Below are 25,095 nucleotides of genomic sequence, written 5' to 3'. Positions count from 1 at the left end.
TGTAGACCAGGCTGGTCTCGAACTCACAGAGATCTGCCTGCCTCTGCCTCCCGAGTGCTTGGACTTTCTTTTTAAACTGCTAGCAGATGACAGGACTTTTCCTTTTGAACACAACTCTTCCACAGTCCACTTGAGGCTTCAATGGTTCAGCAGAGCCCATAGCATCCTTCCCTCAGCTGTATTCAGTTTTAAACCTGCTCACAGCAGATCAGACACCTGGGGATGGCCAGTTGAAGATCTTTTTTATACAGCTATACTAATAGTCGTTTATTTTCAGACTGAAATATTTTTGATTCACCATATTTATAAATTACATAAGTCTAAAGAGAAAGAGTAGTCATCAATTAAATAAAATGCTACCTGTGTTATTTAAAATGCTATGAAAACCAATGGACTACTTTCATAATCTTCAGCCTTGTAGGTATGACATACATAGATTTTTATGTGAGTACAATATAATCACAGAAGTTATTCTGCGAAAAAGTTTCTTTTTCTTTTTTTTCCATTTATTTATTTATTAAAGATTTCTGTCTCTTCCCCGCCACCTCCTCCCACTTCCCTCCCCCTCCCCCAATCAAGTTCCCCTCCCTTGTCAGCCCATAGAGCTATCAGGGTTCCCTGCCCAGTGGGAAGTCCAAGGACCACCCACCTCCATCTTAAAATTTGATTCATGATTTTTTCATAGTTATAGGGAAGCTTTTAAAGCATAAAACAAATAGGCTTTCACTTGTATGAAAATATTTCTTAAGTTATTTCCTGTATTTATCTCTTTTCAAAAGAAAACATAAACCTGCTTCTATGCTGTTTATATTCCAGTGTGCCATAAACCAAATCAAAAAAGCAAATGAAACGTGGTCATGGACTGTGTAACGCCATTTACTTTAATGATCAAGCTTATGACACTGGCATCATATATCATACTCCCCAGTGGTACTGCAGCCAACTTGAGTTGAATATGCACACATTGCTTGTACTGCAGGTCTTTGCCATGCCCTCATTATTTAATGTTGCATGGCTACTTCAACATCTCAAGATGCATCAGAAATTAAGACAGAAGCTAAAGTAGAAAAGGCAGACAGGATTGAATATAGAAGCAATCCATTGAAATGTCTCAGTTGAAGACCCAGTGCACTCACTGGATATGAGGGAACAGTCATTTAAGTAGCTTTGAAGTGTAACCCTCTTCGCATTAAACCCCCCATGAAGGGCCCTGAAGCAGGAATTTCAGTCCTGTAGGATGGACTCAGGCCAGACAGAGAGACAGAACTGACTCGGGGAACATAAATGAAATTTCATTAGGCATGCAGAACCACAGCAGTTTGACAGTTTAAGAGTGACACTGACATCTGTGTGAAAGGAAGGGAAAAGGACTGGAATGTTCCATTAAAGGGGCAGTGTGCTGTCACATTAGAGAGGAGTAAACCATATAGCTATGTGAGAAAGAAAATGAGTGCACATTCAGGTAAGAGGCAAGGAAAAAGGCTATGAAAATTTCATGAGGGAAGCAGTGTTGTAATAGGAGCGGCGGGGCTGCGTCCCAGCACCCCAGCCACTTGGCTAGCTTATGCCCCGAAATAATTACACTGACACTGTATTCTTTTAAACACTGCTTGGCCCTTTAGCTCTAGCCCTTACTGGCTAATTCTGATATCCCGATCAACCCATCTCTAATAATCTGTGGGCACCGGTCTTACCGGGAAGATTCTAGTCTATGTCCATCCTGGGTTGGAGCTTCATCGCGTGCATCTTCCCGGGAGCAGGGAGCATGGTGTCTCTCTGAGGCATCTGCCCCCGAGAGGAGAGCTGTTGAGTCTGAGCTCACTTCCTCTTCCTCCCAGCATTCTATTCTGTTTACTCCTTTCACCTATGTTTTAAGCTATGAGGCCAAGCAGTTTCTTTTTATTGCTTAATCAATGAAATCAACAGATTGATATATGACACTCCCACATCATTTCCCCTTTTTCTGTTTAAACAAAAAAAAAAGGGAAGGCTTTAACTTTAACATAGCAAAATTACATATAACAAAAGTTATCAAGCAAGAATTACAGTTACAATATTTATATCTATTTTATCTTTTATCATAACAATGGAAAACTATAACTATAACTAACCATTCTTCAAGTTTATCAAAGACTCCAGAAGAATATAATATTACCTAAGTAAACAAGAAATCCAAAACTCTAGAAATGACAGAGACATCTCACTGCCTGGACAGTCACCCAAAGTTCCTCTGTACCGTTGGGGCATCTATCTTCAGCCTATAGGCCTATAGTATCCAGCAGACATTTCCATGAAGCAGGACATTTCAAAGTCAGTTCAGTCACTATCTGTTATGTCCTGCAGAATGTCTTGCAGACTCCTTCATGAATCAGGAACCCCGAAAGATCATCTCACCTTTAGGCAAGTGCAGTAGTCCTCTCTCTGTGGGTTCTCTGTTTCCAGTTTATGCAATAGTCCAGGCAAGAATAGTTTCTTGCCCAAATGGCTATCAAACTCCATAAGGATCCTCTTCGATGCCCATCTTCTTCTTGAAGTAGATTGGTGCTGCCAGGAGCAGAGTGTCTCATTGTCATGAAAAGTCCTAAGTTATTAAAACATTTAAAATGCCAATTTCTATAATCTTTGAGAGATATGAAGAATGCCTATCTAAGATATATCTATGCACATCTAGAAAATATTAACTAACATGACTACAAACTTGACTATTATGATTATCTATTAACAAGCTATATATATATTACATTTTAAGTGACCTACACAATCACAATATCTTAATCAATAGCAGAAATATGCATATACATATAACAAAATTGACCTTAAATCTCTATCAATAAAGCAAAATCTATACTAATGCAAATTATTCATATCTATATCATATCCCCCTTTAAATGTAAAAGAACATTTATAAACACTTTTGGGAACATGGGCGCAGTTTTTTCTCTCCAAACTGCTTCCTGCTGAATGGGGGCGTCGTTAATTAGGTCTATCATGGTATAACCTGTGTGCTAGTTTCATCTCAGTTGGCAGTTGAGTGAAACAATGTTCTGAAGGTGTTCACACCAACCCTTCAGGAGGGCATGGTCCATCATACCATATCGGAATAGAAGAAATAAACAGGGTCTCATCCTCTGTGAAAACAAAAGAAGAAACTCCTTTCCAAAGCATCATGTCCTTAGATCCACATTTCAAAGTCAAGGCATTTTCATAATATCTATGTTGGATTAGTTCAGCAGCATTTATAAACAAATATTTTTAGCAGCTGTTGCTCCTTCCTCAGCATTCAAACAATTCATACAGAGCATAATAGCATACAGTATCAAAATTCTCTGTGTATTTTCCATCTTTGTATGGCTTTATTTTAACTCTATTTCATTTATTTTTACTTTTAACTTTTTGCTTTTTAAGATAGGTTCTCTGTATCTTTGACCTGAAGTAACTCTGTAGACCACAAAGGGTGAAGACTGCCAAAACGGAGCTGATTTTACTCAGAACTCTGCTGTGACAACAGTCCCTGATGAGGCTCCCTGTCTTCAGTGTGTGGTGTGTGCCATGCTGCTCTACAATATCATCACAATATTGTGTACCTACCCCTAAACTACACAAAAGGATATTGAGACAGAGAGTGGTTAAGTGACCTTCCAAGATCATGCTTACTAAGCAGAGTGAACACTGATTTATACTATATGACCACAGCTCTAAAAAGCTATATTATGATATTCAAAATATTCGACAAACCAAAAGCTTAGGAAGGTAAGTTTTCATCATGAAATTTTAATTTTTTTAATGCTCATATTTCAAATGAAAACTTTCTCCTCTCTCTAGAATGTTGTGCAGTATGACATATAATAAAGACTCAAAGAATATTCAGATCACTCCCCAAGAAGACATGTACTTCAACTTTCTGGATCCATGTCCTATAAGCTATGTTATTATAGCTGTCACATTTCTGGGAGATTCTCACAGGGGTGTGTCATGCCAATCATATCTCCCAGCTCTTTAGAGACCAATATTGCTCTGAGCAAAGCCCACGTGCGTAGTATGAACAGGCTGTGTCTGGCCGCCAGGCTAGCTTACACCCAAATAATCACAGAAAAATTGTATTAATTAAACACTGCCTGGCCCATTAGTTCTAGTCTCTTATTGGCTAACTCTCACATCTTGATTTAACACATTTTTAAAATCTGTATGTCACCACAAGGTCATGGTTTACTAGAAAAAATTCACCATGTCTGACTCTGGCGATACCACCTCCCACTGCCTGGTTAGCTTATCCCCTGAAATAACCACCAGAAAACAGTATTAATCAAAACACTGCCTTGCCCGTTATATCTAGCCTCTTCTTGGCTAACTGTCACTTCTTGCTTTAACCCATGTCTAGTAATCTGTGAAGCACCATGAGGTTGTGGCTTACTGGGAAAGATCCTAATTAGTGTCAGTCTCAGACAGGAGAATCATGGCATCTGCCACACTCCCTTCTTCATAGCATCCTGTTTTAACTACTCCGCCTACCTAATATTGTGTCCTATCAAAAGGCCACTGCAATTTCTTTATTTGACCAATGAAAGCAATACATAGAAAGAAAAAAAACTCCTACACCATTTCCCCTTTCGCTGTTTAAACAAAAGGCTTTAACTTTAACAAATAACAAAACAGTTATCAAGCAAGAATTACAGTTACATATTTATATCTATTTTATCTTTTATAAAATATATAAAAGATATTTTATATTTGTTTAAACAAAAGGTTAACTTTAACATATAACAAAACAGTTATCAAGCAAGAATTACAGTTACAATATTTATATCTATTTTATCTTTTATCATAACAAAGGAATGCTATGACTCTATTTTTTAACTCAATCAAATACTTTAGAAGGATATAATATTGCCCATCTTCCTCTTGAAGTAGCTGGTGCTGCAAGGGGCAGACATGTCTTATTGTCATGAAAATCCCTAAGTTATTAAAACATTGAATGCCATATTCTGCAGTCTTTGAAAGATATGAAGAATGCCTATCTAACTGAAATATATCTCTATATATGTAGAAAATCTAACTAACATGATTACAAGCTTGACTATTATTGATAATTATCCATTAATAACCTATATTTCCTAATTATTTTTAAATAAACTACACAATCACAATACCTTAATCAAGATCAGAAATACATATACATATAACAAAATTGACTTTAAATTTACATCAACAAAGCAAAATTTATTTCAATGTAAATTATTCATATCTATATCATATCCCCCTCTACATGTAAAAGAACATTTATAAGCAACATATGGAAATATGGACATTGTTTTTTCTCTCCATACTGCTTTGTGCTGTATTGGGGCGCTGTTAATCAGGTCTTTCATGGTGTATTCTGTTTGCTACGTTTCTCTCAGTCAACAGTTGAGCAAAGTAATTTTTGAGGGTGTTCATAGTAACCTTTCAGGAGGGTGTGGTCTATCATACCATATTGGTCTAGAAGCAATCCATAAGGTCTCATCCTCTGTGAAAACAAAAGAAGATCCTCTTTTTTAAAAGCATTATATCCTTAGACCAAATTTTGAAGTCAATATATCTTTATAATATCCATGTTGGTTTATCTTGGTAGTTTATACAATGGAATGTTTTTTAGTATTTAGCTCCTTTACAGTTAAAACAAAATTAAAGAAAACATAATAATACATATAATCTAGATTCTTTGTGAATTTTTTATTTTTATGTGGTTTATGTTTTATATTTTTAATCTATGACTCTTTGTACTCTGTCTCTTTAAAGACTTTATCAACTTTGTATATTTTTTATCTTTTTTTCTCCCAAGTCTACGACTTTATCTAAGGCTATGACCCATTTAGAGGTTATTTTTATGTCTGAATCTGTCCTTATTGTATAGTATGTAATTTTTTACTGTCTTGAAGAGCTTTTAAAATGTTAAGCAGCTGGGTTGCAGCAGCTCTGGGTGTTGGTTCTGCCTCTCTCCAACTTTAAAATGGTGGATGTACTATTTTTGTTAGCTCTGCAGCTGCCAGGTAGGAACCACATTTAGCACTTCAACTTTCAGAATGAGGTTGTTTTTTTGTTTTGTTTTTTTTTTGTTTTTTGTTTTTTTTTTTGTTTTTTCTGAGTTACAGCCAAATCGGCCAGGCAGAGAATTGTACAGTTTGGAGACATCTTTTTGTGTGGTGGCAGAAATCTGCCATGCTCTCCTGCTGTGTACACCTAGTAAACCTGATCCAGCTGCCTGCCCAGGCAGGGAACACTGAGTCACAGGCATGATCTCAGGCAGTTTCCTCCCAACCTTAGTGGGCACAGAAATATCCGAGTCCCACAAATGTCATTAAAATGTTTTATAGCTGGAGTTTACATCGGTGGCACAGCCACCAAGCTGGGTTTTAAAATGGCATGTTTTTTTTGTTGTTGTTGTTGTTTTTGTTTGTTTGGCTGCTGAGTCAGGAAATTCTTTCTGTGGCATGCCACCTGCAAACAGCAAAATGTTGTGTTAAACTCTCTTTTTCCTTTTTAAGCCCTCTTAGGTTTTTAAGTGGATTTAGCCCCACATTGGATGCCAATCTGTAGTATGAGGAACGGGCTGCATCCCACTGCTCGGTTAGCTTACACCCAAAATAATCACACAAAATTGTATTAATTAAACACTGAGTGGCCCAATAGTTCTAGTCTCTTATTTGCTAACTCTCACATCTTGATTTAACACATTTTTAATAATCTGTATGTCACCACGAGGTCATGTCTGACTCTGGCAATTCCACATCCCACCGTCTGGCTAGCTTATCCCCCAAAATAACCACACAGAAAACTGTATTAATCAAAACACTGCCTGGCCCATTATATCTACCCTCTTCTTAGCTAACTCTCACATCTTGCTTTAACCCATGTCTAGTAATCTGTGTAGCACCGTGAGATTGTGGCTTACCCCAGTAAAATCCTAACCAGTGTCAGTTTCATCAGGAGAATCATGGCATCTGCCACACTCCCTTCTTCCTAACATCCTGTTCTGTCTACTCTGCCTACCTAATTTTCTGCCCTATCAAAAGGCCAAGGCAGTTTCTTTATTTGACCAATGAAAGCAACACATAGAATGAAGAACCTCCTATACCACATGTGGATTTGTCCACAGAAGACTGGCTTTTGGTTTCCCACTCTTACTTCTGACAATATCCTATCCATAGCATTCTCCCTGTGACCAGCAACTTAACAATTTTCCAACACACAAATAGGATAACCATTAAGCTTGAGAAAAGCCATGTGGGGTCTATGAGAGGAATTGGAGAGGAGGGGATATAGACAGTCAAAACTCATTACATGTACTTAACAAAAATCTGAGTTTAAAGGGGCAAGTAGTAAGAGTTGGGAGAAAGAAGAGGGGGTAAAAAGGATGTAGATCACTCATCTATGAAATTCTTTACAAAAAATTAAATTAACAATGTTTTTAAAATAATACAGACTTTTCATTAGCCTATGCATCCCCCCACCACATAAAGAAATTAAAAAAAAACACTCAGGAAAAGTCAGACACACAGATTTCAGGGAAATCAATAGACACAGTATTATATATTGAGTGAAAAGAAAGTGCCAGACTTCTAAACTAAGTATCATTGGAAAATCATTTAATAATCCTGCTATTAGAGGGGTCAGAGCATGCTCCTTAATGGGTCACACACTTAGGAGAAATCATTAATCAGATTCACCTTCTGTGAAACTGCAAGAATGAAACTGAGAAGACAGATGGGAAATACCATGTCTAGGAGTGCCAAACAGCTACATACAAGATGGGATCCACTCAACTCTAGGCTACAGAGTCCCACCTGTCACACATGGGGTGTAACTAAGAAACACTCCTGCGATTTACAGTCTAGGCCATAGGCTAAGGATTGAGCCTTTTTAGAAAGTTGGAGTGTTTTCCACCTTCTGCAAGTTCACTGAAGGCTCTCAGTAGCAGCTTTTGTCTACATACCATCTCTCACCATCAGAATTATAGGCACACCAAGACATAAATGTACTATCTGAGCAAATTAACATTGACACAATAAAGACATTGTAAAGTCTTTGTAAAGACAATAAATCATTAAGGTGGGAATTTGATACAAATACGGTGAACAGGCTAAGGGATCTAATAGTCTAATTTCATAATCATGAAAGAACAAGTGTCAGTGTGAGCAGAGACAATTGCCAGAGGCTAAAATATTCAACTGCAAGTGAATGGCACTCACTGTAAAGAACAGAGAAAAGACGCTGTAATCTAGTCAAATTCTTAATAGTAAAGAGACAAATTAATCGGGAAACAGAATATGCTATCAAAGGGTTGCACAACCACTACCTAAACCATGACATATGTAATTAGAAAGACTGACATTAAACAAAGAGAGAAAAAAAAACAAAGGAGATAATGAAACATGATAACCAAGAATACCCTTAAATGTAATGTAGGGTTGCAACACCCATACCCAGAAGCTTGAAGGCTGCAAGTTTCTAACAGGGTAGATATACTCCACAAACAGTGGTTCTTAATCTTTCTAATGCTGCAACTCTTTAATAAAGTTCCTCATGTTGTGGTGACCCCTACCATAAAATTATCTCCGTTGCCACTTCATGATGGTAAATTTGCTACTGTTGTGAACTGTAACCTAAAGATACAATATGCAACTCCTGTGAAGGGGTTGTTTAACCCCCAAAGGTTGCGAACAACTGCCCTAAAATTGGAGTAAAGACTATAAAAGCCAGAGCTGTAAAGGACACCAAAAGAATACAGTCCACAGAATCAACTAAGCAGAACTCACAGGGCTCAGAGACTGAAGCTGCAGCCATGGAGCCTGTGTGGGTCTGCAGAAGTCCTCTGCATGCATGCTGTGGTTGTCTAGCATGGTGTTTTTGTTGACTCCCAACAATGGGAGTATGGTGTCTCTGACTATTTTGTCTTGTGGGACCTTTTTCCTCTTACATGGTTGAATTGTCCAGCATTAATAGGATGATATTTGTCTAGTTTTAGTGCATTATATTGTGTCAAATTTGGTGTCACTGGGTGCTGTGCTTTTTTCTGAAAGGAAACAGAGGAGGAGTGGATCTAGTGGGTAGGGGAAGTAAGATGAGGGGACTGAGGAGGGCAGGGTGGGGGGAGCAGTCCAGATGTATTACATGAAAGAAGAATAAATAAATTAAACTAAATTAAAAAAAAAAAACTATGTGTGCCCTTTCATGGTCCATCCAGGCTGCTGCAAACAAGCTACCACAATTGACAGGAAAATACATTTCACAGTTCTAGAGAATGGGAGCTCCCGAATCAGACCTCAGCAGCTCTGTCTCATGAGAGTTTCCCATTCATAAAAGCTCTGTACTCATATTTTAATCAGTTTCTATATGCTTCTCCTCATAGCAACACCATCTTCCAAGATAGACATGCCTATGTGATGCTTTCTGAAATCTTCTGATTCCCCATAGGTCCACTGATTAATGTGCATAGTGTATATTTTGTGGTTTATGTGTATGTAGGGGTGTTATATATATATTTACTGTGGTGTGTAGTATGTGTGTATGTTGTTTTTTTCTGTATATTTGCAAGCAGTGTATGAGTGTGGTATATGTATATGTTTGTGTGTATGTATGTAATGTAAAGTATGGGTTGCATGTAGGGTTATTGCACATATATGTACTATGTTCTCTTTTTATGAAATGTGGTATATATATGTGGCTATGCAGATGCATGGGCTGAATATGTCTAGCAGTGCCATGTCTGTATGAATGAGTGTGTGAAAAGATTCTTATTTCTATGTGACATGACAGCAAAATTATAATGTATGGTCAGCAGAGAACAAAATAGATTATTATTAAAAAGAACCTGTATGTAGTAATAGGAGCAGTGGGGCTGAGTCCTCAGCACCCCAGCTGCCTGCTAGCTTATGCCCCGAAATAACAACACACAAATTGTATTCTTTTAAACACTGCTTGGCCCATTATATCTAGTCTCTTCTCGGCTAACTCTCGCACCTTGACTAGCCCATTTCTAATAATCTGTGTAGCCCATGAGGTGGCTTACCAGGGAGATTCTAGCCTACGTCCATCCTGGGTCAGAGCTTCATAGAGTGTGCCTCAGAGAGCAGAGCTATCGTGTCCACCAGGGAGATGGGAGCATGGCGTCTCTCTGAGCTCACTTCTTCTTCCTCCCAGCATTCTGTTATGTTTACTCCTCCCACCTATGTTTCAACCTATCAGGGCCAAGCAGTTTCTTTATTGCTTAACCAATGAAATCAACAGATTGATATATGACACTCCCATATCACCTGTATAGCAAGTAAAGTACCTATTGAAAATACACTTAGATTAAATGTACATGTTTACCATGGATGCTATATCTACCATAAAATATAATAAAAATAATGTAACTAATATGTCGAGGGAGGAATAAAGGAAATAAGAGGACTATGTAGAATAAGTAACATTGCTAACTGTAGAAAAGAGAAAATTAAAATGAAGCAAATGTAGGACACCAAAAGCAAAAAGAATACATCTGAATTCAGTTATCTTAATGACTACTTTGCACATCAATGGTCTAACCGTATTAGTTAAAGGAATTTGTTACAGCTGATCATGAAAATAATGCACAATTGTTTGTTTATAGGAAAGGCAATTTAAGTACAGCTACTGAGATATTATTGAATATCAGTGTAGAAATATGCCCTGCAATCCCCAATTAACAGAAAACAAAGGTATCTATATCAGTTTCAGAGAGAATAGACATCAAACAGAATGGTTATCAGGGATGAAGTGGGCATCATGAAAGGACAGAGGGGCCCATTTTCATGAAAAACATTACAATATCACAGTCCTTGTCTACACAACTCAAAAGTAACAGAATTTCAGGAAAGGTAGATTAATCTGTGATAGGAGTTTCATGTATAATTATCCAGATTAGAAAAAAGCTAGCAAGAAAACCAAGGAAAAGAATCCAGTTAAATCAACAAGAATACCAGCTCTTATTAACTTCTACAGACTATCATATACTCATCATCATTCAAATGTGATATAATTAGCAGCTACCAGGTAGGAAATAATTTATAACTATTGATTATGATACAATCTTAAAACACACATACATTATATATAAAACAGTAGTGCAGAATGCATTTTTCTCAAACTCATGAAGTATTCATCTCATCAAGGGAGATCCTATTAGAGGTCATAACCTACTTTTAAAGAAGTTTAAACCAGGAAAAAACATATAGCACTTGCTTCTGAAACACAGATAAAGTAAAACTAGAAATCAATAATAAGAACACATTGTAACCCCAAGACACAGAGATACTAAACATTAAATATCAAAATGATATATAAATCAAGATATTTTTAAAAATTTGAATTTAGTAGAAATGATAAGATATATGCAAATACATGCCGTCAATACAGTAAAACAGAAGGCCTCTTGCAGCTGCAGAAATCCTTGTAAAATATGTGAAGATTAATGAATATATTTTTAAAAAAATTCTCAAGTCAATCATCTTAATTTCCACTGCAGAAACACAATAAAGATTAAACCCAGAGAAAGAGAGAAAACAATTGGAGCAGAAAATCAATTGAAATGGAAACATAAATCTATAGAATTGATGCATAAAACCAAATGGAGGAGCTGGACAGTTGTGGTGTATACCTTTAATCTCAATTCTCAGGAAGTCAAGTCAAGAGAGTCTTGAATTCAGGAGTTCAAGGCCAGCCTTGTCTACAGAACAATTCCCAGGACAGCTAAGGCTATACAGAGTAAACCTGTCTATTGTGAAATACCAAAAACCGAACAAATAAAATAACAAAATAAAACAGCAACAACAAAACAAAACAAACAAATAAAGGTTCACTAAAGTTCAGAAATAGTTGAAAGTATTTTATCTCAGCTAAGAAAACACATAAATTATTAATAACAAATCTTGTCCATCTGGAAAATCTACATGATTACAACATTGTGGAATCCTAGAATGGAAAAGCTACAGAAGCACAGAAAATAACATTACCTGACAAAGTCTGGTAAAGGGGAGGGAAGAGAAAATTGGCACACAATGGGGTTTTTGCTGTTAAAGCATTCTGTTTGATCAAGCATGTGCCAGACATATAGAATCACACATGAATGCGAAAGGTGAGCTTCGTGTGAGTGTTAAGGTCAGGCTCTGCAGTTGTAATTAATGGGGTAAATATTCAAGATTGGGATAAGTGACAGTTTAACAGCTTTGTAGTTTTTTTTCTTTTCTTCAATAACTGTATAACTAATATTTATACAGAAAATGAACTGGAGATATTTCTCTAGGAGTCTGAGAATCATGTTGACTAAAGGACTGTCTATCAAAGCTTCTAGGTAATCTTAGGAGAGCAGTGGAATAAGCTGGCATACACTATTCCCTTGGCATAGTGTTTGTGAAGCTTCAGGCACACACAAGAACTTGCACAAGGCTCAAAATATTTGCTGAGTAGAAAAGAATTTCAGTAATATTTCCTGCTGTAATGGTTTATTAGAGAGTTCAAAATGGAACTATTGAGTGAAGTGTACAAGAATTCTATCTTTCTTATCCCTTAAAGGTGCACAACTTTCTATTTATCTCAATTTTAACAATTAAAACAGGCATTCATTCTCTTCAACAGAAATGGCTGATGTGCACACATGAGTATTTAAAGCCATCTACATTTTAATGATTTTCTGCATTGCTCACTCAAAAGTTTACAGTGTTGGGTATCTTGGAATGAGTTATCAGGAACAAAACTGCATCTGGTTTCAACCAATTTTAACCACAGAGAAGACAGAGTCACTTGGAAAGACCCTAGAAAGATCATCTCCAAGGTTACTTCAGTCAGTGGCCGTCAATCATGACTCATGAACAGTTGTGTTTCTCTTCTCAGTCCTTGGAGTCCTGACCTCATACCTTGATCATAGATGTCCATGAATGTGCCTGGCAGACAGGACAACCCCCAGCAAAAGAAAATTGGATCTTTACTTCTTTCTCTCTAATTCTTAGGAAATAATTCCTGTTCCCTTTTACAGTCTGTCTGCCATATCAGAATAAACCAATGGACATAATTTCTTGAACTAACCAATGTCTCCATGCATTTAACAGAAGTACGAATGAAAAACATACAATTGAGTCTGTGAATCAAATTCACAGCACAGATGGGGTCCTAGTTGCACATTAATTTTAAAATCTCTGCATGATACTATCTCCTATAACTTTTCTGTACTTCAGTTTTGCTACAATTTAAATGAAAAACCTTGATAGAGCTTTCCAGAAATAGTATTTCTTCAGTAGTTCATTGTCATCCTGGGAACTTTGATCCACAGAATCCAGCTAGGATTCACCATGTTGAACCCAATGTGTCAGGGAGAGTCAGCTGCACCCCTTAGTGATGTCTGAAACCCTCATCAACAGGTACTCTGAGATGCAAACAACACCACACTTATTTGTGTTCTTGCAAAGGTCAGTGGATTCTTCCCTGGAAAATACCAAAACTGATTCATTATTACTTCCTCAAGCCTTGTGTCAGGTAGAGGTCAGGCAGAGAATAAAAAGATGGTAATATAATTAAATTACATAATAACGTGTTGCCATTATTTTGCTTTCTGCATTGGTCTATTACTAGTACTCATGGTCACAAGGAATCCCATGACTTGTGCATGTGTTCTGAGGACCCTTCTCCAAGGAGTTGTAAAGAAATTTGTACTCCCTTCTGATAAAACACTGATGGCAAACCAAAGTATTGTTCCATAAAGATTCAGTTTGGTAAACAGTGAGTTTTTCTTACTTAGAGTGGATAGGTGAAGAATTACTTACAGCAGTACAGGAGATCCCAAGGAGCTGTAACACCAGACTGGATGATGACTTTCTCGGAGCTTCAGAAATGGAGTGTTACCTTCATTTACTCTACTCTTTATACGCTCTTCTACCGGGGCTTGTGAAATGGCTTATGTGGTAAAGATACTTTCCCCTAAGTCTAATTATCCTAATATGATTCTTCAATGAACCTATGAATCCAAGAAGTAAAAGGTAAGAATGGAATCCTTCAAGTTGTCCTCTGATCTTCACAGGTATACAAAAAACAAATAAACAAATAAACAAAATAATTGTTCAAAATATATGCTCTAACAACTCCTAAGTTCACAAGTCCAAGTGCAATTAATTGGAAAATAATTACATTCAAACATCTGTGAGGTAAAAAAAGAGATTGTATGACTCCCACTTTCTTCCTTCTTTTAGAGGAAACATCAACCTACAGCCAACGGGACCCAATTCATGGGAGTTTCCAGCAAGAACTCACTTCTACTTAAATGAAGACCTTGGCTGTTATAATTAGACCATTTTCTGCTTCAACATTCCCATGTCAGGCAAGAATAAATTTAGGCCCCTGAGGATTTTCTGCCCCTGATTTCTAATGCACTTTTTGTTAACACAAACAATTTGCTCTCTCCTTATTGATTTGTTCAGCAGTCAATCACCCAACAAATGTGAAACATGAAATTTTTCGTGTATAATCAACCTTAAGACCAGTCAGAGAATTTATCAATTGTGTTTACTGCTCTAGCAGAGGGCTAAGTTTAGTCTCCAGCACCCACATCTGGAAGTTTATAACTGCCTGTAACTCCAGCTCCAAGGAATCCATTGGATCTTCTTCTTCTTCTTCTTCTTCTTCTTCTTCTTCTTCTTCTTCTTCTTCTTCTTCTTCTTCTTCTTCTTCTTCTTCTTCTTCTTCTTTTTTGGATTTTCAAGACAGGATTTCTCCATAGCTTTTTGGTTCCTGTCCTCGAACTAGCTCTTCTAGACAAGGCTGGCCTCGAACTCACAGAGATCTGCCTGACTCTGCCTTCCGAGTCCTGGGATTAAAGGCGTGCGCCACCACTGCCTGGCTCATCTCTCTTCTTGACTTTTAAGGCACTGTACATATACACAAACCCACAAAGAAGCTTTTATAATAGAGCAATATTATAATTTAAACAATTCGGATTAAAACAATAATATAAAATAGCTCAATACTATAATGTGACCCAAAAGTCATCAAAGATATGGTTGGCAGCTGTTATGTTAAAGGAAACTTTAAAACTCAATCAATCAAACAAACCAAAAACCACCAGGAATAGGCACATTTCTCTTGCTGTCATGACAAAGTAAAAATGAGGTTGATTTAATAACCTATAGAAAGTATGTCAAATAAGTATAATTTGTCTATCCTTGAAAAGTCTATATTTCAAATAAAATGTTACCTCCTTACTGCCTGGTATCAAACTGTTTAAAATCTAAAACTTTCATCAACTGTCAGTGTTTGCCAGCTTTTAAATGAATATTTGGAGCGAGGCCACAAAAAGGAATTTCTCAAAGTGTGTCAGAAAGTGTTTTATAAACCTCATTTCTATAACTGGTGAGAATGAGCATCATTGGGCCGACAAAGCAGTTTTCTTTCATTTATTTATTTAAATTTATTCATTTTTATTTAAAAATTTCCATGTCCCTCCCCCTCCCCAATACCCTCCCCTTCCCTCTCCAAAGAACAGTCAGGGTTCCCTGCCCTGTGGAAAGTCCAAGGTCCTCCCCGCTCCATCCAGATCTAGGAAGGTGAGCATCCAAACAGACTAGGCTCCCAGAAAGCCAGTTCATGCAGTAGGATCAAAAAAACCCAGTGCCATTGTCCTTGGCTTCCCAGTCAGCCCTTTTTGTCCGACACATTCAGAGAGTCCCTTTTGATCACATGATCTATCAGTCCCAGTCCAGCTGGCCTTGGTGAGCTCCCAATAGATCAGCCCCACTGCACCCCTCGCGGTCCTGACTTCCTTGCTCATGTTCTCCCTCCTTCTGCTCTTCATTTGGACCTTGGGAGCTCAGTCCGGTGCTCCATGAGGGTCTCTGTCTCTTTCTCCATCCATTGCCAGATGAAGGTTCTATTGTGATATGCAAGATATGCATCAGTATGGGTATAGGATAGGGCCATTTCAGGTACCCTCTCCTCAGCTGCCAAAGAAACTAACTGGGGACATCTACTTGGACACCTGGGAGCTCCTCTAGAGTCAAGTCTCTTGCCAACCCTAAAATGGCTCCATTAATTAAGATATATACTTCCCTGCTCCCATATCCACCCTTCCTTTATCCCAACCATCCCATTCCCCCAAGCTCCCCCATCCTCCACTTCTCTATTTTCTCTCCACATCCCACTCCACCCCCAAGTTCCCAATTTTTGACCAGCAATCTTGTCTACTTCCAATATCCAGGAGAATAACTATATGTTTTTCTTTGGGTTTACCTTCTTATTTAACTTCTCTAGGATCACAAATTATAGGCTCAATGTCCTTTAATTACATCTAAAAACCAATTATGAGTGAGTACATCCCATGTTCATCTTTTGAGTCTGGGTTACCTCACTCAAGATAGTGTTTTCTATTTCCATCCATTTGCATGCAAAATTCAAGATGTCATTGTTTTTTACTGCTGAGTAGTACTCTAATATGTATATATGACACACTTTCTTCATCCATTCTTTCATTGAAGGGCATCTAGGTTGTTTCCAGGTTCTGGCTATTACAAATAATGCTGCTATGCACATAGTCGAAAAAAATGCTTCTGTAATATGATAGGGAATCTTTTGCATATATTCTCAAGAGTGGTATTGCTGGGTCCTGGGGTAGGTTGATCCCGAATTTCCTGAGAAACCACCACACTGATTTCCAAAGTGGTTGCACAAGTTGGGATTCCCAGCAGCAATGGAGGAGTGTACCCCTTACTCCACAACCTCTCCAGCATAGGCTATCATTGGTGTTTTTGATTTTAGCCACTCTGACAGGTGTAAGATGGTTTCTCAAAGTTGTTTAGATTTGCATTTCCCTGATCGCTAAGGAGGTTGAGCATGACCTTAAGTGTCTTTTGCCATTTGAACTTCCTCTGTTGAGAATTCTCTGTTCAGCTCAGTGCCCCATTTTATAATTGGGTTGATTAGCCTTTTAGAGTCTAGTTTCTTGAGTTCTTTATATATTTTGGAGATCAGACCTTTGTCTGTTGTGGGGTTGGTGAAGATCTTCTCCCAGTCAGTAGGTTGCTTTTTTGTCTTAATGACAGTGTCCTTTGCTTTACAGAAGCTTCTCAGTTACAGGAGGTCCCATTTATTCAATGTTGCCCTTAATGTCTGTGCTGCTGGGGTTATACGTAGGAAGCAATCTCCTGTGCCCATATGTTGTAGAGTACTTCCCACTTTCTCTTCTATCAGGTTCAGTGTGTTCAGATTGATATTGAGGTCTTTGATGCATTTGGACTTGAGTTTTGTGCATGGTGATAGATATAGATCTATTTTAATTCTTCTACAGATTGACATCCAGTTATGCCAGCACCATTTGTTGAAGATGCTCTCTTTCTTCCATTGTATACTTTTAGCTCCTTTATCAAAAATCAGGTGTTCATTGGATTGTGGTTTAAAATCCAGGTCTTCTATTCAATTCCATTGGTTGACTTCTCTGTTTTTATGCCAATACCAAGCTGTTTTCAATACTATAGCTCTGTAATAGTTTGAAGGCAGGAATGGTAATGCCTCCAGAAGTTCCTTTATTGTGTAAGATTGTTTTGGCTATCCTGGTTTTTTTTTTTGTTTTTCCATATAAAGTTGATTATCGTCCTCTCAAGATCTGTGAAGAATTTTGATGGGACCTTGATGGGGATTGCATTGAATCTATAGATTGCCTTTGGTAGAATTGGCATTTTTACTATGTTGATCCTCCCAATCCAAGAACAAGGGAGATACCTCCATTTTTTGGTATACTCTTCAATTTTCTTTCTTCAATGATTTAAAGTTCTTGTCAAATAGACCTTTCACTTCCTTGGTTAGAGTTACCCCAAGATATTTTATGCTATTTGTTGCTATCATGAAAGGTGATGCTTCTCTGATTTCCTTCTCTGCTTACTTATCCTTTGTATATAGGAGGGCAACTGATTTTTTTTTTTTTTTGGAGTTGATCTTGTATCCTGCCACATTCCTCAAGATGTTTATCAGCTGTAGGAGTTCTTTGATGGAGTTTTTTGGGGTCACTTATGTACACTATCATATCATCTGCAAATAATGAAAGTTTAACTTCTTCCTTTCCAATTTGAATCCCCTTGATCCCCTTATGTTGCCTTATTGCTATTGCTAGAACTTCAAGCACTATATTTAAGAAGTATGGAGAAAGTGGACAGCCTTGTTACCTTCCTGATTTTAGTGGGATGGCTTTGAGTTTCTCTTCATTTAATTTGATGTTAGCTGTCGGCTTGCTGTAAATAGCTTTTATTATATTTAGGTATGACCTTTGTATCCCTAATCTCTCCAAGACCTTTATCATAAAGGGATGTTGAATTTTTTCAAATCCTTTTTCAGCATCTAATGAAATGATCATATTTTTTTATATCAGTTTATTTATATGATGATACATTGATAGATTTTCATATGTTGAACCAGCTCTGCATCTCTGGGATGAGGCCTACTTGATCATAATGGATAATTTTTCTAATGTGTTCTTGTATTTGGTTTGCCAGTATTTTATTGAGGAATTTTGCTTTGATGTTCATGAGTGAGATTGGCCTGTAATTCTCTTTCTTGGCTGAGTCTTTGTGTGGTTTTGGTATCAGGGTAACTGTAGCTTTATAAAAGGAATTTGGCAATGACTCTTCTGTTTCTATATTGTGAAATACATTAAGGAGTATAGGTATTAGGTCTTTTTTAATGTTCTGATAGAATTTTGCATTGAAACCATCTGGTCCTGGGATTTTTTTGGAAGGGAGGTTTTTCATAATAGCTTCTAATTCTTCACGACTAACAGGTCTATTTAGATTGTTCACCTGGTCCTGGTTTAACTTTGGTATATGGTACTTATCTAAAAACAATGTCCATTTCTTTTATATTTTCCAATTTAGTGGCATACAGCCTTTGTAGTAAGATCTAATGATTCTCTGAATTTCCTCTGTGTCTGTGGTTATGTCCCCCTTTTCATTTCTAATCTTGTTAATTTGCAGGTTCTCTCTCTCTGCTGTTTGATTAGTTTGGATAGGGGTTTGTCAATCTTTTTGATTTTCTCCAAAAACCAGCTTTTTGTTTCATTAATTCTTTGGATTGTTTTCTGTGTTTCTATTTTGTTGATTTCAGCCCTCAATTTGATTAATTTTAGTCTTCTACTCCTCCTAGGTGAGTCTGCTTCTTTTTATTCTAGAGCTTTCAGGTATGCTGTTAAGTCTCCAATGTGTGCTTTCTCTGTTTTCTTTAAGTGGGCACTTAGTGCTATGAACTTTCCTCTTAGCACTGCTTTCATAGTGTCCCATAGGTTTGAGTATGTTGTGTCTTTATTTTCATTTACTTCAAGGAAGACTTTAATATCTTCTTAACTTCTTCCTTGATCCAGGTGTGGTTCGGTAGTTGACTGTTCAGTTTCCATGAGTTTGTAGGCTTTCTGGGGGTAGCACTGTTGTTGAATTCTAACTTTAATCCATGGAGATCCAATAAGACAGAGGTGGTTACGAATATTTTTTGTAACTATGTAAGTTTGCTTTGTTACTGAGTATGTGGTCAATTTTCGAGAAAGTTCCATGAGCTGCAGAGAAGGTATATTCTTTCCTATTTGGGTGGAATGTTCTATAGATGTCTGTTAAGTCCATTTGATTCATTACCTCCATTAATTCTCTTATTTCTCTGTTAAGTTTCTGTCTGATTGTCCTTTCCATTGGTGAGAGAGGTGTGTTGAGGTCTCCTTTTATTAGTATGTGTGGTTTGATGACTGCCTTGAGTTCTAGTAATATTTCTTTTATATAAGTGGGTGCTTTTATATTAGGGGCATAGATATTTAGGATTGAGTCTACATCCTGATGAATTTTTCCTGTTATGAGTATAAAATGTCCCTCTCCATCTCTTCTGATTGATTTAAGTTTGAAGTCAACTTTGTTAGAAATTAGTATGGCCACACCTGCTTGTTTCTTAAGTCCATTTGCTTGATAAACCTTTTTCCAACCCTTTACTCTGAGTAGATGTCTGTATTTGTGGTTGAGGTGTGTTTCTTGTAAAGAGCAGAATGTTGGATCCTGTTTTCATATCCAATCTCTTAGCCTGTGCCTTTTTATAGGTGAGTTGAGTCCATTGACATTAAGTGATATTAATGACCAGTGGTTGTTAACTCCAGTCATTTTTTTTGGAAGTAGAGTTTGTGTGTTTCCCTTCTTTGAGTTGTGCTGGTGAAGGGTCACTAGATGTCTGAGTTATGGTGGGCATTGTTGAACTCTATGGTTTGTGATTTTCTTCTCTTACTTTCTATAAGGCTGGGTTTGTGGCTATGTATTGTTTAAATTTCTTTTTATCCTGGAAAATTTTGTTTTTTCCATTTATAGTGAATGAAAGCTTGGCTGGGTATAGTAGTCTGGGCTTGCATCCATGGTCTCTTAGTTTCTGAAGTACATCTATCCAGGACCTTCTGGCTTTCATGGTTTCCACAGAGAAGTCTGGTGTAAGTCTGATAGGTTTACCTTTATAAGTAACTTGGCCTGTTTCCTTTGCAGCTCTTATATTTCTTTATTCTGTATGCTTTTTGTTTTGATTATTATATGGTGATGGGGTGTTTTTTTTTTTATTTTGATCCAGTCTATTTGGTGTTTTGTATGCTTCTTGCACCTTCATAGGAATATCTTTCTTTAGGTTGGGAAAGTTTTCTTCTATAATTTTATTAAATATGTATTCTGGACCATTGAGCTGTACTTCTTCTCCTTCTTCTACCCCTGTTATTCTTCAGTTTGTCTTTTTATTGTGTTCCATATTTCCTGAATGTTTTATGATGAGAATTTGTTGGCTTTGGTGTTTTCTTTGATTAGTGCATTTATTTTCTCTGTAGTATCCTCAGTGTCTGATATTCATTCTTCTATCTCTTATATTCTGTTGGTTATCCTTATTTCTATAGTCTCTATTTGTTTACCTAGATTTTCCATATCCAGCCAGCGCCTTGGTTTGTGTTTTCTTCTTTGCCTCCATTTCAGTTTTCAAGTGTTGAACTATTTCCATTATCTGTTTCATTGTTTTTCCTTGGTTTCCTAGGATATCATTTATCGATTTACTCAATTCTTCAAACTTTCTGTTATTCTTCCCATCCATTTGTTTAAGGGAGTTTTCCACCTCCTGTTTAAGGGCTTCTATCACTTTCATAAAGTCAACATTTTCTACTTCTTCTTAATTAAGGTGTTCATGTCTTCCTGTGTAAGTTCACTGTGTTCTGATGATTTCATGTTGTTTTTCAGATTGTTGGAGGAATTCTTACATAGGAACCTGCCTATCTCTTCCTCCGAATGCTCCCCTATGGATCTTCTTTTACAGGATCAGATCTCCTTGCTGGCCAGGTATCTAGCAAACAAAAGGCCTTCCTTGCTTGCTGCAGGCAGGCTATTCAAACAAAGGGACTCCTGCCTGCTTGGTTGCACTCAGGACTTGGTCCCAGTGCCCAAACAGGCTGAGCTGGGGGACGTTATGGGCCTGAAGAGGGGAGGGAGGCAGAAGGGAGGGATGTTCTGGATTCAAGCTGGGTAGGGTAGAAAGAGAGAGGCAGTAGCCAGGGATAATAGCCCCTGCAGGAAGACCAGGAAGTATAGGGGCAAGAGGAATGTCTGTGCTCCCTCAGGAACTCACTCACCTCCTTATATTTGAAATTCTAAGATTAGATGATTCCAACTCCTTTTGAAATTCTAAGATTATACAATCTTCTTACCCATTTCCATGGGTTTACTGAATAAGTAATCACAGGGAAAGTTCTTTTGTTAATGTCACTCTGGCCAGAGTAATTGGTTCTAAGTTAAAAACTTTGACACACCCAGGAAGCTATGAGCTTCACAGAGTTTGGCCTGTAGTAAAATCCCATGGTGCTTCAATACCAGATTCAAAGAAATTCCTTGCTTTGGTAATGGTGCCGTTTGCACCAGAGTGAGGGAAATTTATTGGCAAAAGATAATAAAAATTTAAGAAGGAAAGAAAACTGTGTGTTTGTGCATTCAAAGTAATTAAGTCATGTGACCTTCTCACTAATTCAGGAAATTTGATCATATTTCTGAGAAAAAGATGTAGAGGCTGCTCACAATCAGGAAGATGGTGGCATCTATATGAGCAGTGTTGTCAAGGAACAGCTGCCAGGAAATGAGGAGGGACTAGAAGCTATAGCAGCTTAGTTTTGGTTTTAGAGGAGAGTCCACAAATTCAAAGACATAGTCAAACTGGCCAGTTGTAACAGCACACCTGATGGACACTGCTAAAGGATACTGAATCTGCCCTAGCAGGAGAGATGACATCAGGCACTCTGGGCCACTATTCCTGTCTCCCATATCTATATGGTAGATGAGTATGCTTATGGGAAACCAATGGACAAGTCTCACCTCATCTTTTGAAAGAGTCATGGCAGACCATGCCATAACTCCAGCTTCTGGGAAAATCCTGACATACTAGTTACATGTCCAAATTCTGAGGAATTCATAACATAGCAACCATGCCTTCAGCTTCTGAGACAGGCCTGACATGAGCCATTCCCACAGGTCCTGAGGGAGCTCTGACACCCGCCATTTCCACAGCTCCTGAGGGAATGCTGACAGAGCAGTCACAACCCCGGATTCTAAGGGAACCCTGACAGAGCACTTCATGTCTCCAGTTTCCGAGGGAGTCCTAACTGAGAGACAAGACTGACAAGGAACAGCTTCTTTGTTTCCACGTGTTTTCTAGTAATGTTAGGGGCAACTGCAACATCACCATTATTATTACAGACATGTTCTGTAGACTCCAAGAAGAATTGCTGCTCATATGGTGTAGGAGCTGAGGTTTAACTGGTGTGGATAGGCAGAGATTTGGGCCCTTTGCCGAAAAGAAATGTCTCAGTAGCAAAACTGTAGCTCCAGGCAGTGCCAGCATTGTTAACATACCATGTGTTGTTCTGGGTATCTCAGAATTTAAACCAGTTCTCATTTACGCTTGTGAAAACACTTGCCCCTCTCAAAATCAACAGACTCCTGCAGAAGAATTCTGTATTTCACACAAGGATACAGGAAAATCATCGAGTAGACATTTCCTAATGAATGAAGACAAATTTATGCTCATTTTAAAAATATTTTGAGTTAATTTCCAATTCTATGAAACTGTTATACTTGCTAAATCACCAGCAATGTAGTGTACTCACACAATGATGCTTAGCAAAGAATAAACACAAGGGATGAAGTGCTAATTAAGCAAAATTCTATTGCAGGTGACCTTGGATTATGAAACTTTTTGACATTCTTCCATGATGCTGTTTTATTTTTTTATTTTTGAGACTCGAGCAGCACTGTATCTACATCAGTCCCACCCATCTCTCCCTTCTCAAAATACCTTGTGATCCCTCCTAAATTGAAATTTTCTTCATTGTTACTGATTCTTGTATATACTTACATATGTCTATGTGTATAAAGCACTTATATAGTCCATATACTAAGTCCATTCTTATTTTGTAAATAAACAAATCTGAAATTCAAAGAATAGAAAAGAATCCCCAAAATGCAGCTGCAATGAACAGATTCAGGATTCAAAACTAACGGTTGGAGTGGTTAAACAGATGATTATTACAGGGATGATCTCATCAAGGATGCTCATAAATGCGCACTTGATTTCCATCTCAGAGACACATACAAGATATATAGATAATGAAACAATGTCAATTGTGAAATATTTCCTCCATTTTGCATTTTATAATAATATGCATCTGATTTTTAAAATGTTGGCAACATGTGTGTGTGGAAATAAGACTGAAAAATGAAGGCAGCTCAACCTGACCATGGAGAGCTACGTTGCTGAAGGACTGAAACCAGGATTGTATTTGTCCAGAGCTAACCCTTAACACGATGTTATTCTATGTTGCTTTGTTAATCATTACAGAGATTCATTTCTCTTTACACAGATGTAAGATACTCTTTCCAATCAGGTTTTTAAAAAGACAGATTCCTTATCCATTCTTCACGTGAGGAGCATCTAGGTTGTTTCCAGGTTCTGGCTATTATGAATAATGCTTCTAAGAACATAGTTGGACAATGAAGAATGGATAAAGAAAAAATTCGGTACAATTACACGATGGATTGCTACACAGTGATAAAAATTAACGCTATCTTGTAATTTGCAGGCAAATGAATGGATCTAGAAGAAACCATATTGTAAGAGATAACCCAGATCCAGAAAGACAAATATAATATGTAATTACTCATAACTGACTTTAGACACAAAGCACTATAAAAAAAAACAGCCTATATGCCACAACCGTAGAGAAACTAGACAACAAAAAGGACTTAAAGAGAGGTATACATGGATCTACACAGGAAGGTGAAAAATACAAGAACTTCTGAGTTCCTTTTCTGGGAGCTTGGGAGGTCACTGGATCAGGTAAAAGGGATGAAGGGAGGAATAGCGGGGAGTGCAGAAAAATGTACATCTCAATAAAAACAATAGAAAGTTACCTAAAAAGACAGACTCCAAGAATATATGACAACTTCCTTCTGTCCTGTTCAGTTACATATGTTTATATAGTCATTACTCATTTAATGAGAGATAGAAGAACTGCTATCAGAATGCATTTTAAATGATTGTGTTTTTTTTCTCTAGTAACTACCCTTATTTTACACAGAAAAATATGTGTGGATCATTCAAGGTAGCCCCAGTTTAGGAATCTAGACAGTGAATATTAGTGACTGAAACAATAGAACTTACTAAATTTAAGTCTTGAACTAAGAAGTTCAGGAAAATGGTCAGAGCATGGCTTGTAAGTTAATGACCCACAGCATAACTGTAATGCATGAGGACCCTCCTGCCCACCAGTACTAGTCCCTAGTACATAATTTACATACCACTCATGCCCTGAAAGTATTTATAATGTTATACCATGAAATATAAATGAACAGGGTTATCAAAACAGAAAGCGAGTTTTGACTACCAATAAATTACATAGTTTAGATTTCTCCCATACATTATTCACTGGACATGATAGTACCAAGGCACTCCCTGAGAGGTTCCTTAGTCTGATGCTTTCAAAACTCATTTTCCAAGTGGCCTATCTTGGAGAAAAGAAAAAAGAATCATATTTTTATT

The sequence above is a fragment of the Microtus ochrogaster genome, unplaced genomic scaffold (genome assembly GCF_000317375.1).
Source record: "Microtus ochrogaster isolate Prairie Vole_2 unplaced genomic scaffold, MicOch1.0 UNK14, whole genome shotgun sequence".
NCBI classification, from domain to species: Eukaryota; Metazoa; Chordata; class Mammalia; order Rodentia; family Cricetidae; genus Microtus; species Microtus ochrogaster.
Note: the sequence above shows the minus strand (reverse complement) of the source record.